The following is a 15,837-nucleotide window of genomic DNA, read 5'->3' as shown; positions in this document are numbered from 1 at the left end:
GCACCTTAATAGATGCTCAAGACGTTGGGTCTTTATGGGAAGAGTCCCTGATAGCCTTTCTGCCTCTCTGAGTGAAATAATTGCTGCTTCCAGGTGATCCTCAAGAATCTCCATTATTCTGCCTCTCCCCTTTTGTGCTAATTTTACTTTACTTCTCCATGTTCTACACTGAGGCTGTGTTGAGAGGCGTATTTCCCTTTGGCGTGGCATGCCCAGTCTCCAACACAAGGCATCCGGGGAGCCGTGGAGGTGAAGGAATGAAACCTGTGAAGGAGGGCTTAAGGTCTGAGCCTCAGCCCATCCCAGGCCATCCTGTTCTTCCAGCCTTCCTGGGGGAGGCACAGGACTGTCGTTCTTTCCTGAGGGTTTCTTTACAGAAAACCACTTCTGTCTGCTCTGCAAATGCTGGTGTTGCCGCCAAGGACTCTGATCTTCTAAAGCTCTACCTTTACCAACAAAGCCTCCCTCGTCTTTCAGTGCAGTGCAGATGAAGGTTGAGGGGTCTTGCCGTCCCCAGCAGGTTTCCCCATCAGAGACCGGAGGGGAAGTTCAGGAGAGGTGGTAGGTACTGTGAGTTCTTTGAGTGACCAAACGCAGCAGCTTCCTTGAAATGGCCCCTTTACTGCCTACTAAAAGTTGGCCCACCAAAGGCCAGCATTCTGCAAAGGGAGTTAGGAGAACCTTGCTTTGACGCCTCCATTCTCTTCTGCTGCGTCCTTTGCACGGCCGTCAGATGTTATGACTTTTTTTGTTCTCTCTCATTTTTTGCAGCACTGGGAATGGAACCCAGGGCCTCATGCATGTGAGGCAGGCACTCCACCACTGAGCTGTATCCCCAGCCCCAATCATCAGAGGTAATACCCTAAAATGTTGATATGAGCAGGCTGATTGCCTACGAAAAAGCCTTTCGTACTTCTCCACCGCCTGTAAGACAATATAAAACCAACCTTCCTCCCTCCCTCTTTTCTTTCCTTTCTATCTTCTTTTGTTTTATTGTGTTATCTTTTTAAAGCCTTTTATACTTTTATTGGTGCACTGAAATTATAAATCATAGTGAGATTCAAAGTAATACATCCAACCTGAGCAGGGTGGTGCACACTTGTAATCCAGTTACTTGCAGGTTTGAGGTCAGCCTCAGCAATGTAGCAGGGCCATTAGCAACATAAAGAGACCCTGTTTTAAAATAAAATATAAGCCGGGCGTGGTGGTGCACACTTGTTATCCCCTCATTCTGGAGGCTGAGACAGGAGGATCAAGGTTCGTGGACAGCCTCAGCTACTTAATGAGGCCCTCTGCAACTTAATGAGGCTCTCTGCAACTTAGTGAGACCCTGTTTTAAAATAAAGAATAAAAAAATAGGGCTGAGGGTGTAGCTCAGAGGTAGAATGCCCCTGGGTTCCATTTCCAGACCCCCCCCCAAAAAAAATAAAAACAAAATAAAATCTAAACATAGGTATAGCTTGAGGTAGAACACCCCTGGGTTCAATCCTCAGTAGCACCAAGAAAAATAAAAATAAAGTAATACATGTCTACAGGCACACAGCACTTGGCATATTGCTCTCCACTTTGCACCCAGTTCCCCACTCCTCCTTCTCCGGGCATGTTAGTGAGATTCGTAGTGATACCTTCAAGGTATGGACATTGAGGCCAGCCTCAGCAACTTCGGCCCTGTTTCAAAGTAAAAATAAAAAGGGCTGGAGGAGTAGCTCAGAGGTAGAATGCCTCTGGGTCCATTCCCCAGTACCCCGCCCCGATACTCTTAATTGTGACAAATGATAGCAAGTAACACTTATTGAGTACTTACTAAGCTCCTGGCTCCTGCCAGGCTCTGTATCTGCAGGGTGCTTGCTGCCCTCGGACACAGGTTGGGTCTGGAGTGTTCCCAAAAGGCTCCTGTGCTGGCGACTTGGTCCCCAGTGCACTGGTGTCCAGAGTGGGGCCCTTGGGAAATGACTGGATCACGGAGGCTGGACCTCATCAGTGGTTAGCCCACTGCCGGCTTCCTAGCTGAGTGGGCTCTTAGAGGGTGGTGGCAAGGTAGGGGCGGGGCCTGGTTGGAGGAAGCGGCCACTGGGGGCGTGTCCTGCAAAGCCCCTCCTTTTCTCTCACTCCCGCCACGACGCCACGACGCCACGACGCCACGACGCCACGACGCCACGACGCCACGACGCCACGACGCCATGACGTGATGACGCCATGACGCCATGACGCCATGACGTGATGCCTCACCACAGGCCCACAGCGTGGAGCCAAGCAACCACGGACTAAAGCCCCAGGACCGTCAGCCAACCTTTCCTCCTTTACGTTGATTTTCTCGAGTATTTTGTCACAGAGTCAGAAAGCAGACTAATGCAGTAAGTATTCTCTGTGTTTCACAAATGGGGAAAATGACGTTTGGAGCGTTAAAGGAACTTCTGATAGGCAGATAGCTAGAGAGTGGTGGCGCCCGGCACGAGGCAGAATCCACGAGTGCCCAGTTCAGAACCCTTGTTGCCAGTGACTACATTGTCCTGACCCTCCTTGGGGACTCCCTGTTGCCGGCGCGGAGTGCACAGCCAGGTCAGAGGCGGAGCCCAGGGCAGCTCGCTGCTGAGCGGGGCTGGCCCTGGGGACTTTTTGGTGGCTGAGTGTGGGTACCATGGGCATTGCGGGATGAATGCCAACCTCATCATCCCAGCCAGAGTGTTCTTGGAGAGTCCCCTCCCTCTGAAGCATGCACACCTGTACCATCAGTGGGTTTCTCTGCAGGTGAGCTCCAGGGCCAGCGGTGGTGTATGCACTGGGTCACGTGATGGTCTCAGAAATACAGGTATCTTAAGGAGGACAGGACCTCCCAAGAGTGCGTGGTGGTGCGGGGGTGGGGGACACACCGACGCTCCCCGTGAGGCTTCCTTTGACTCCTGCCAATGTCGGAGAACACTGAGAACTGGAACCCCTGCCAAATATCACACCCGGGGGCTGGCCCAGTTCCACAGTTGTCCTCCAGGGCTCCCACTGCAGCTCCGCTCGGTGCCGCCGCTGCCCCAGCAGCGCCTTCTGCTCCTGCTCTCTCTTCTCCTGGTCCCGGCTGGCTGCCAAGTGCTGCCATTCTGATTTCTCCTGCCTTCCTTTCCTCCTCCTCCTCTGCCTCCTCCTCCCCCTCCTCCTCCCCTCCCCTCCTCCCTCCTCCCCTCCTCCTCCTCCTCCTCCTCCTCCTCTTCCCCCTCCTCTCCTTTCCTCTTCCCTCCTTTTCCTTTCTTTTTCCTCCTCTTTCTCTTCTCCTTCCCTTTCCCCTTCCCCTCCCTCTCTCCCTCCTCTTTCCCCTCCCTCCTCCTCCTCCTCCTCCTCCTCCTCCTCCTCCTCCTCCTCCTCCTCCTCCTCCTCTTCATTCTTTGGTACTTTGGGGCCTTCTACCTCTGGGTGCACACCCAGACCTTTTTTTTATTTTGAAACAGTGTCTCACTAAGTTGCTGAGGCTGGCTTTGAACCTGCCATCCTCCCCTCTCAGCCTCCCAAGTCCTGGGATTACAAGCGCACCACCATGCCTGGCTCTCCCTCCCTCTTTCAACCCGGGGGGGGGAGGGGGCTCCAAGCTGGGTAGGTTGCAGGAACTCCATGCCTGAGGCTGTGCTGGGTGGAACTCTCTTCCCCAGACACCTGCTGGAGACCTCTGCCCCAGTCAGGGCTCAGTGTCGACCTTGTCCAGGGCCTCAGCGGCTGACAGCCCTCGCCCTGCTCCCTCCCACCTACCCTGCTGAATCTTATCAAGGCAGCTCTAGCCGTTGAAATTATTCTCTGTACTTCTCGATTTACTTATTACAGCTCTTGCCCTAGTGAGATTGAGACTCCTAAGGACACAGCTCCTTCTCACGGGCACTGTATCCCTAGCTCCTAAAACAGTGTCAGGAGCACGAGGGGGCTCTCTGGATATATTGTAACTGAACAAATGCACAAATATATTTGTGGCTGAGTGTGGATATATTGTAACTGAACAAATGCCTGATTCCTTCCTCTCCCCCCTCCCTCCCTTTTCTTCCTTCCTTCTTTCTTCTTTCTGGTACTGGGGATTGAGCCCAGGGACATTCTACCTCTGAGATATACCCTCAACACCTTTTATTTTTTATTTTGAGAGAAGGTTTTCTTGAGTTGCTGAAAACCCCACTAAGTTGCTGAGGCTGGCCTCAAATCTGTGATCCTCCTGTTTCAGCCTCTCAAGTACCAGGATTACAGGTGTGTGCCACCACGCCCAATTCTATGTCTTTGCTTTTAACTCGGATGAGAGACAGGCTAATGTGGTAGTTAAGAGCACTGGCTGTGTCGCCTGAGTTCAAGTCCTACCATGATGTGACCTGGGGAAAATGACTTGGCCCCTCTGTGCCTTGGTTCTTGTCTATAAGGATGGCAATGGCTCTGCTTGTCTTGTAGATTGTGGTGAGGACTGAATGAGTCAATACATATAAAACACTTAGAATAATGCTCAGAACTTAGTAAAGAGCTCGCCACTGTTAGCAGCATGCTCTATTACCAGGGACCAGCATTCCCATTGGAATGGGGTTTGCTGCATGGTTTTGTTCAGCAGCAGCTCTGTTTTCTATTTCTCCACATCATGTCCTAGAAAGACCTGCTCTCATGGAAAGAGCTCTGCGGACTGTCCCTCCTGGCCAAGTTCTAGTTACCAACACATGTCTTTACCTAACTGAATAAAGATGCAGAAAGAGAGTGGTGCCTGATGGTGCACACCTGTAATCCTAGTACTTAAACTTGGGAGGCTGAGACAGGAGGATTGCAGGTTCGAGGCCAGTCTTTGTAACTTGGTGAGGTCCTCGGCCACTTAGTGAGATCCTGTCTTAAAATAAAAATAAGAAGGGCTGGGGGTGTAGTTCAGAGGTAGACTGTTCCTGAGTTCAATTCCTAGTACCAAAAATTAATAAATAAATAAAAAAAATAAAAGCAGAAAGTGCCTGACATTTGGCTACTCATACAAATCGCCAGTGAGTTCTAGATATGAAAGCACGTCTCCTTAGCTGATTCTCTCTTGGCAGTGGCAATGATTTTTCTCATGAACCGATTGTGCTGGTGAATCAAAGCCTCCATGGCTAGTGAAGGAAAAGCTTTGATATATCCAATTCACAGGAGTAATATCATTGGCCAGCGGCAGTGTAATTAAAACCATTAGAATTCTCCGCTGCCTAGAGACAGTACTTGGTATTCACAGAGCCTCTCGTAATATGCCTCTGCCCAGTAACTAGTTATCCACTCCTCGCCAGCCTTCTTGGAAAGAGCTCTGTGGACTGTCCCTCCTGGCCAAGTTCTAGTTACCAACACAGTTCTCCTTTCTCCCCAGGTGGGAGTTTAACACACCTTCTCCTGTACGCTGCACGCACTTGTGTGCCTACTCTAGCAAGTTGCTTAGTACAACACTTGCATGTTCTACACTCCATGTCTTCCCAGTATTTAAGGGCAGTTCCTGGGTGTTATACACTATCTTTTTTTTTGTTTTTGTTTCTTGGTACTGGGGATGGAACCCAGTGACTTCTACCTCTGAGCTACACCCCAGCCATATTTTTTATTCTTCACTTTGAAACAGAGTCTCACTGAGTTGCAAAGGGCCTAAGTGGCAGAGACTGTCCTGGAACCGCGATCCTCCTGTCTCAGTCTGGGATGCCAGGTGCGCACCACCGCGCCCGGCTTACGCGTGGTCTTGTTCATCTCCATATTGTTTTCTGCTTACTCATTAGTCGCCCAGCATGAGGTGCCCTTCATATCAGTTGTGGATTTAATTGGAGTCTGAGATTTTGCATTGAAATTTTGCTATCTCTCTATAGTGGATGTTATAGTTAGATATAAAATGTCCGCAGAAGAGCTTATTTATTAACATTCAGGGTTTATTCAGGGAAGTCGGGAGGGCTGTAATCCCAGCAGTGGATGAATCCATTGGAATGGACTTACCTGGGTGGTACTCGTAGGCCGGCAGGGTGTGGCTAGACGAGGTGGTCTCTGGGGGCCTTGGGGTTATGTATGTGCTTCCTCCTCCCCTGCTCTCACTCTCGCTCTGGCCTCCATGATGTGGGGAGCACAGCCCGTGTCCTCTCCCTCTCTCCACTTCCCGCCACCATGTCCTGGGATCTGCGGCCCCTGATTGCACATGGACTGAACCTGAAACTATAAGGAAGTAAATCTTCTTCCCTCTAAGCTACGTGGTAGGTCTTTAGATTATGGTGTGAGAATGCCGATGGGAACAGTAGTGTGTGTGGTGTGTGGTGTGTGGTGTGTGTGTGTGGTGTGTGTGGTGTATGTGTATGGTGTGTATGTGTGTGTGTGGTGTGGGGTATGTGTGTGTGTGTGTGTGTGTGTGTGTGTGTGTGTGTGTGTGTGCTACTGGAGATTGAACCTGGGGCATTCTACCTCTGAGCTACACTTCCAGACTTTTTAAATTTTTTACTTTGAAACAGAGTCTTTCTAAGTTGTGGAGGGTCTCGCTAAGCTGCTGAGGCTGACCTAAAACCTGCAATGCTCCTGTCTCAGCCTCCCGAGTCCTGGTATTATAGGCATGCACTTCCATGTCCTGTTGAGAAGGGCATGTGTCATACTTAGTAGTCATTCTACGACTCATTTTGAAATAAGTTGAAGAAACCCCAAATGAGAGAATTCTGGCAATTTGACCAAGCCTTCAAGAGCAACATGAAACTTGGAAGTCTGCCTGCTGAGTTTCAGCTATTATCTCACATTAATCCTGGCGCTCTGAGAATATGTTGCCATATGGTTTGCTAAAATTCCATATCAAGACCTTCTTGTTTTCCTTCTTCCTCTTCTTTTTCCTTTTTTATTTCCTCATGTGCTTACTGAGCAACTCTTTCTTAATATACATATTTCTTTTACTTTATCCCCATTAACGAGCAACTCTTATGCCCAATGCAAGAGACTGTCATCAATCAAGCAGTCCAGAGAAACCCAAGCACAGTGGTGCACAGCTGAGATGCCAGTACTTACAAGGCTGAGACAGGAGTATTGAAGGTTCAAGAATGGTCCCAGGAACTTAGAGAGACCCTGTTTCAAAATTAAAATAAAAAAAGGCTGGGGATGTAGCTTGGAGGTAGAATTCCCCTGGGCTCAATCCCCAACATACCACCCCCCCCCTCTCTCTCTCACACACACACACACACACACACTAAAAGAAAACAAATTTAAAAGAAGATAATTCAATGAGACCCATAGCACTAAGTCACTAAGAACTAACTATTGTCATGTACATAATGGTATTTTGGAGGTTATAAAATGCTAAATAAGCTGGCCTGGTGGCACATGCTTGTAATCCCAGCATTTGGGAGGCTGAGACAGGAGGATCGCGGTTCGCAGACAGCCTCAGCTACTTAGTGAGGCCCTCTGCAACTTAGGTCCTGTTTCAAACTAAAGAATAAAAAATAGGGCAAGGGGGTATGGCTTGGAGGTAGAATGCTCCTGGGTTCCATCCCCAGTACTGCAAAAAAAAAAAAAAAAAGCTAAACAAATATAATTTCTATCAAAGTTTCCTAAGGCATGGTAGCTGCCTTCAGGGAGTTTAGAATTTGTAGGGAAAGTAGAATAGGCTCATAGTGCCACACAAAAGATGATATCTATAAATTTCTAACACATTCCTGTAAGACAGGAATGGCAAATTCTTACACCCGCATTGGCCAGGCACAGATGAGGAAGTCAGGCTGAGCTTGCCCCTGACAAGACCTCTGGAGCCCACACCTCTTCTAACAGGGCAGCCCCAAGGCTCCTGCAGTCAGTGGTCAGTGGTGAGCGCAAGCCTGAGGGGCCAGCTCCTTCTAACTGAAGCTAAAAATCTGGGGCTTACAGGATTAAAAAAAATGTTGGCAACTTCTTAATTTTTTTTAAACACTATGTGAACCAAGTAAAACACATGCTGGCTGCTTCCTCCCTGTGAGCTCAGGCCTGCTCACTCTCTGCGTCCAAGCTCCTTCCGAGGACTGGACACTATAACCACCTGTGTTCCTGTCCTCCATCATCTCTCCTTTGAGTGGAAGCTGGGCTGAGTGTACCTTGGTCAGCCGGCGGCTGCGGTACCAAATGCTGTCATCAGCAGCTGAGGGAGCGGGTGCTGACTCCGGCCACGAGGACGCACTCGCTCACACTGCTTCATTTCTCCACACTTGCAGCTGTGGGTAAGGAACTAGACGATCACTGAATTTCCAGCTCTGCCATTCTTTGACCTAGTATTTTAAGACAGCAAGGGACAAAATCAAAGCAGGATTCTTATTCAGGGGATGGAGAGCCCATTATCATATTTTGAATATTTACCATATTCCTGGCACCCTGCTAATCTCTTTACACATATTATTTTAATGCTTGCAATCCTGAGATATAAATTTTCCTTCCCGTTTCACAATGAAGGAACAGTTTACAACATAGAATATTTATAGAAAACCCAACTTTCTTCCTCAAGTTCACCCACTTTGTTTGTGGCAGAACCAAGAAACCCACGCAGGCATGCCCGATTCCACAGCCCAAGCTCTGAAGCTGAGTGAAGGGTACGGAATGAGAAGGAACGCAAGCTCACTTACAAACGAGCAGGCTTCCAGTCTATTGGTACATCTTCTATGCCTCGACCATGATGCTCAGTGCTGAGATGCATGAACACAAAAAGGGGTTTGATCTCAGGCAGAAAAGCCCTGGGAGAAAACAAACGTCTATCAAATTCACTATGGAAGATTGTTTTCCAAGATGAGCACAACCTCCTGCATGTCCTTTGGAAGGTGATTTTGACATGCCCTCAAGAGCTGGGGTTTTTCCCACTTCCTGGACTCTAGGCTCAGCCTGTGACTTGCTTTGGCCAGTAGATTGCAGCCAAGTGGTGCTGTGGGACTTCTAGGTCCAAACCTTAAGAGGTCTTTTTTTTTTAAAATTTTATTTTTTATTGGTGCACTGTATTCATACATCATAGTAGAATACATACTTTTGTAGACATACATGCACACTTTTCCCAGTCAGCCCCCACCCAATCCCCACCCCATTCTTTCCCTATCCCTCCCTCCCATGCTTGGCTTAGTAGTTGACATCTAGTATTATGGCAATTTATCTAAAATTAAAAATGATAATCTCACATAACAGTTTCATTTGTTTGATACCAAGCTTTTGATGACTTAAAGATAACATTTCAATATTTCTTTTTGCTTTCTTTCTTACCAGAGAATATTTTTTTCTATTTTTTAGGTGAAACTATCATATATTTATATATTTATTTTTCAGAAAAAAATCTATCCTAATATGGAATATGGAGTCTAGGTACCCAAAACGATCTTGAAAAAGAACAAAGCTAGAAGATATATATTTTCTGATTTCAAACCATATAAAGCTACAATAATTGAAACAGTGTAGTACTATTCTAAAGGCAGATATATAAACCATTGGAGTTAAATAAAAGCCTAGAGCTAAATTCTTCCCTATATTGTCAAGTTATTTTTGACAAGGTTTTCACAAACATTTGGTGGTGGAAATGATAATCTTTTAACTAAATATTGTTAAAAAATAATAATTACATGGAAAAGAATAAAATTGGACCCTTACCTAATCCCATATACAAATATTAACTCAAAATAGATAATAGACCTAAATACAAATCTTAAGACTATAAACTTTTAGGAGAAAATCTGGGTCATAAAACCTCACAACATTGAAATTGGCAGTGATTTCTTGGTTATGATTTCAATGACACAGGCAACAGAGGAGTATACAGACTCCCTAAAAAATAAAAAAATAAAAAAGTTGTATATCCAAAGACAATGTAAACAGAGTTAACAGTTACTAATAGAATGGGATAAAATATTTCCAATTGCTATATCTGAAGGTATATTAATATTCCAACTAGAAATCCTAAAAATTAACAACAATAAAGGCAAACAATACCATTTAGAGATAGGTAAAAGACTAACATAAATAATGAATCTCCACAGATAACCAATCTTAGTTGTCTGTTGGATGGAAACTCTTGTTTCTCTGGTTCTGGTGTGTGTTACCTATTTCTTCTTTGTAGTTAATCTCTTTGAGTATTTTCTCTAGTGCTGGTTTTGAAGACATAAATTCCTTCAGTTTCTGTTTGTCATGGAAGCTTCTTATTTCTCCATCTAATTTGATAGAAAGTTTTGCTGGGTAGGAAATTTTTGGCTGGAAGTTGTTTTCTTTCAGAGTTTGGAATATGTTACTCCAAGCCCTTCTGGCTCTCATGACTTGGTTTGGGAAGTCTGGAGTGATTCTAATTGGTTTGCCTCTGAATGTCAGTTGGCCCTTTGTTTTTGTTGCCTTTAAGATTCTCTGCTTGGCTTCCACATTGGTCATTTTGACAATTATATGGCGTGGGGATCCTCTTCTCGGATCCTGTCTAAAGGGAGTTCTATAAGTTTCCTGGATCTGTGTATCAACCTCTTGCTCTATATTTGGAAAATTTTCTGCTATTACTTCCTTGAAGAGATTGTTGATCCCTTTGGTATCACTTTCTTTTCCCTCCTCTATTCCAATTATTCTTAGGTTAGCTCTCTTAAGATGGGCCCATATTTCTTCAATGTCAGATTCCTGCTGTCGGATTTTTTTTCTAGATTAGAAACTATGCATTCATTTTTGGATTGCTCATCTTCTAAGAGCGAGATTCTGTTCCCCATGTGGTCTAATCGGTTGTTTGTGCTTTGAATTGAGGCCTTTACTTCATTAATTGCATCCTTTATCTCTTTTTGGCTCTCTCTGAGTTCTTTTCGAAGCACCTCTATTATTTCTACAGTTATTTTCCTGATTTGATCTTCTAGAAATCTCTGATTTTCTGTTTTATCGGGTTCTGATGTTGTGGGGTTGTGGGCATTCATTGCTCCATTGTTATTCCTCTTTCCCATGATTTCGGATGTTTGTGCCTTCTCTGGGTTCTTCCCTTGGGTCACTATGACTTCCCTTAAGGTGTTCTGGATCTCGAGTCAGTAGTATCTCGGACCCCACTACTCCTTTACTGGGTTGTATCACAGAGTCTCCAACCCAGAGAGTCGATAGAGGCTGCTTTAGACTGTGGGGGGGGGGGTGCCAGGTTGCACGTTCTCCTATGGTGTGATATCTCTGCCACCGCCCCTCCCCCACTGAGTCAAGTCCCAGGGAGTACAGTACTGGGATTTCTCCTTTGTGGCCCGCAATTTGACTCACTGTTCTTGAGTACGCAGATGTAGCTGTACTGGCCTCGCTGAATTCGCTGCTGCTGCCGCCGGTGGCAATATGGCGCCGCTGCTACGCCCTCGGCTATGGGGCTGGCATTTTTCTTCTTGATTTTGATTTCTACTCTGAATCCCTGCAGCGTGTGCTGAGCTCGGCCACTGGGAGCTTTAGATGCTCTCTGCGCGGAGAAATTCCGCCTAGCTGTTCCGCAGTGGCTCACCTCGGCTTGCTGTAGCCGTCCCGTGAATTCGCCGGTGCCTCCGGCAGTATGGCGCTGCTGCCGCGTCCTCGGGCGTGAGGCCGGTGTATCTCCTCTGTGGCTCTGTTCTCAGTCCACTTTCTCTCTGGAGCCTGGTGATTTTTTGTTTCACTGGTGATGGTGCTTTCTGGCTATGAAAGGCGCTGATTTTGTGGTAATGGAGATTTGTTGTTAGCGGGGCTCTTAAGCCCTGCTTTTCTCGGTCACCATCTTCCCAGAAGTTCTTAAGAGGTCTTGAAGCATCTGTTTTTTCTCTTTTTAGAAGCCAGCCACCAAAGTCAACAAGTCCAGCCTACCTGCTTGAGAGAGATTCAGCCAGCCTCAAGCCATTCTGGCCTTCTTGGCCAGACTATGAGACAAGAACAAAACTATTTTGGATCCTCTAGTGCCAGTGAAGCCACCCGAGGAAACATCAAGGAGCCCTGGAACAGCCATCCCTCTTGAAACCCGGCCATTGGTCAAACTACAGAATCGTGAGCCAAAACGCACTACTGTGCCTTATGTGTAAGCATGTGTCAAAAATTAGGAATCAGGGAACTCAGAGGACAGCATGATTCTAATGTGGGTGGAGAGGGGATGGGAGGTAGAGGCATGGAGACTGGGGAGAATCTCAGGTTACAAAGACTGTCCTTAAGACAATACCTTACAAGGAGCTCTGTCCTAGCACGGTAGCATTTTCAGGAAATAAGTCAGGTACTGGGATTACAGGCATGCACTACCACACCTGGCTACCAGACATTTCTTAAGCACCATTCATTCATTCTTCATTCATTCAATAAGAAGCTCCATTTGCTGTTATGCCTTTTTTTTTTTTTTTTTTGGCCAGTTCCTGACCCCAGACCTGCTTGTGGTCCTGGCTCTTTTGAGATTTGCTCCACTTCTCTGTGAGCTATGTGGACAGCAGCAAAAGCATTAGGCCTAGAGTCAGGCAGACATGAGTTTGAAATCCCAGTTATGATATTGGCTCATTCTGTGACATTGGACCCTCCAAGCCTGAACATCTTCATCTAATAAAGTGGGGATAATAACACTTACCTCACAGGGCTGTTGGAAAGATTAGTCAGGAGAATAGATGCACATTTATTTTATGCAAAAATGAAATCTTGTTGGCACACACAAGTGCGAGGCCCCATCTCTTAGATGTTCCAGTTAGGGGTAGGACATGGTTTTTCCATTGGACTTTTTCTGCATCTTCAGGTCTGGCTATTTCTATTTGACCGTGATCACACACAGTAACTGAGCTTGGCTGTCCTCCTCAGATCCACCTTTTGCCTTTAAGATTTATTTGAATGTTGCCTGCTACTCATTAAGGGATGGCTTCTGAATGCTCCTAGTGTTTCACTCATTAAAACAGAATTTTCCAACTCTACCACTCCTGGGTATCTTTCCAAACAGACTGGAATCAGAGAGTTATAGTAATATATGCAGACCCATGTTCATAGCAGCACAATTCACAATAGCCGAATTATAGAACCAACCTAGGCATTCATGAACAGATGAATGGATTACAAAATTATGGGATATTCACACAGTGGAATTCCACTCAACAACAAGAAGAACAAAATTTATGTCATTTGCAGGAAAATAGATGGACCTGGAGAACACTGAGATGAGCCAGTCACAGAAAGTGAAGGGTCAGATGTTTTCTCTCATATGTGGAAGCTAGGGAGTAATCAGGATACCAGAGGGCTTTAGATAGTGGAGGAGACACTTCAGCAGAGCCAGGGAGGTGGTCCAGGAAAGGGGAGGGGAGAGAGGGAGGATCAATGAAGGAATTACTTCCATTGACTTTATGTACATATATGAGAATACCAATGTCAATCTCAATACCCTATATCGGGAAAAGGGGACAGAATGGGGAGGAATCCAGGGGAAAAGTCCACCAAGAGCTGTATGCATGCAGGTCAGTAACACTAGGACTTACATTATGATGTGAGACCAGGATACACCAATAAAAGTACATTAAAAAAAAAACAGAGGGTTTCCCAGGTAAGGTGAAGTCCGAGTTCATTTTTGAAAGATGAGATAGAGAAATCTGAAGATGGAGAAAGTTCAGGAACAGAGCAGAATAGCTAGCTATCTTGTATGCTGGGCTGAGAAATGGCAAGCCATGACTTTGCATGAAAGGCTCTGAATTCTAGATCAAGAGCGTGGGGCTTTATTCTGTATGCAGTAGGCAATCATGGAGCACTTCAAACAGGAACGACACCATCAAATCTGATCTTTGGTGATGTGCTCTGGAGAAGGGAGACATCTGAGGCAAACCAGACAGAAAGCTATTGCGTTAATTTGGATGAAAGGTGGCAAGAGCTTGATGGGGTTAAGGACACTGGAACTGCATAGCAGATGTCAGATCGGGGGACCTTGTAGGGTAGAGTCACAGGACTTGGTGGCCACCTGGAAGCTGGAAATGAGAACGTGGAAGGAATGGAAGGCAGCATGGGGCCGATAAAGTGCCATGTGCTGTCAACCAGATAGAACAGGAGGAATAAGGTTTGGGAGAAGGGGGAAAGGACAACTGTAGTAAAGGACACACAGAGTTTATGCTGCTCTCTGGATGACCCCCCCCTTTTTTTTTTACTGCTTCCAACAGTTTCCTAGGCTCAGAAGAAACATGAATACAAAGGTACTCAAGCAGGCAGGATGCACCCCAACAGACCCTGAGTTCTAAGTAACCATAGCACCTGGGGAACTGAACAAGTCAATCTGCAAAATGAGCTCCCCCTTATCAAAGGGAGAAAGATGAGAGAGAATCCAAAGCTGCCTCCAAGCTTTATCTGGGGCTGCTGTTTTTAGGGTGTGTTGAAGTGCTGCCGATGGTTTCCCAACATGAGTCAGCGCTCCGTACATAATCTGATTCCCCTGAGAACTTGGAGACTTGCTCTGCAGACAGCCCACCTCTTCCTCCACTTCTTCCCTCTCCTTCTGCACGTCTGGATCAGACCCAAAGATATGAAGTATTGCTTCATTTGAAGAGTATCTTGTCATTCTCTTCTATTTAGTCTCCTCTCTGCTTAATCATCTGTCTAATCCAGACTAATCATCAATCAACCAATGAATCAATAAACATTTCTTTTTTTTGGTATGGGGATCGAACCCAGGGGCATTCTACCTCTGAGTGAAACCCCCAGCCCTATTTTATTTTTTATTTTGAAACAGGGTTTTACTAAGTTACTGAGAGTCTCACTACATTGCTGAGGCTTTTCTTGAACTTGCGATCCTCCCCAGCCTCCCAGGTACTGGGATTATAGGCATGCACTATCACATCTGTATAACAAGCATTTCTTAAGCACTTTTCATTCATTCATTCATCCATCCATTCATTCTTTCATTCATTTGTTCATTCAACAAATATGTATTGTATGTCTCCTATGTGCTAATTACTGTTCTGGGTGCTGGCAATGCACCAGTGAACAAAATAAAGTGAACTTTAAATTGTGGCATAATTTCTTGGGAGTAGAATATCTACACACACACACACACACACACACACACACACACATACACACTTGTATGTACACATTATTGCATAGTGACTAATGATCAAGATGTTTTCCAAGTTGTTTTTCCACTCACAGAACATAAGAATGTTCTGTCAGCTTCTGAGGACTGAAAATGTGAGGGACGTAGGTCAATGCAGGAGAGAATAACATAAGAGGGCTCCATAGGGGAGGAGGTATCTGAGTTGGGTCTTTGTAGAGAGGGAATTAGATGGCAAGAAGAAGAGCATTTCAGGCCAGAAACAGCCTGGGGCCTGCATGGAGTTGGCAATGCATAGGCACGTTGTGTTTGAGATATATGGATAAAACCGGACTGTTTCAAGGTGTGGGTGCATGGGAGAGTAGAACACAAAATGTAGTTGAATGAGCTGGGTGTGGTGGCGCATGCTTCTAATCCCAGCCTTTGGGAGGCTGAGACAGGAGGATCATGGTTCATGGCCAGCCTCAGCTAGTGGAGGCCCTTTGCAACTCAGTGAGACCCTGTTTCAAAATAAAGATTAAAAAATAGGGCTAGGGAGCAGCAGCAGGCTCCAGAGAGGAAGGGAATTCATAACGGAGTTCAGAAACCAGAGAGGAGATACACCGGCCTCATGCCCGAGAACGCGGCAGCAGCGCCTTACTGCTGGCGGCAGCGGCGAGTTCACCAAACGGCACCAGACCAACACACTCAATAGCCCACCAAACTCCAGAGAGGAGCGGCGGACAGCGAGCCAAGGTGAGCCGCTGCGGAACAGCCGGGCGGGATTCTGCAGATTTCTCGGCGCAGAGAGCACCTAAAGCTCCCAGGGGCTGGGCTCAGCGCACCCTGCAGAGACCCAAAGTGGAGTTCAAAAACAGAAAAGAAATATGCCAGCCTCACAGCTGAGGGCGCAGCAGCGGTGCCATATTGCTACCGGCGGCGGCAGCAGC

This window comes from Muscardinus avellanarius, assembly GCF_963383645.1.
Source record: "Muscardinus avellanarius genome assembly, chromosome: 1".
NCBI lineage: Eukaryota > Metazoa > Chordata > Mammalia > Rodentia > Gliridae > Muscardinus > Muscardinus avellanarius.
Note: the sequence above shows the minus strand (reverse complement) of the source record.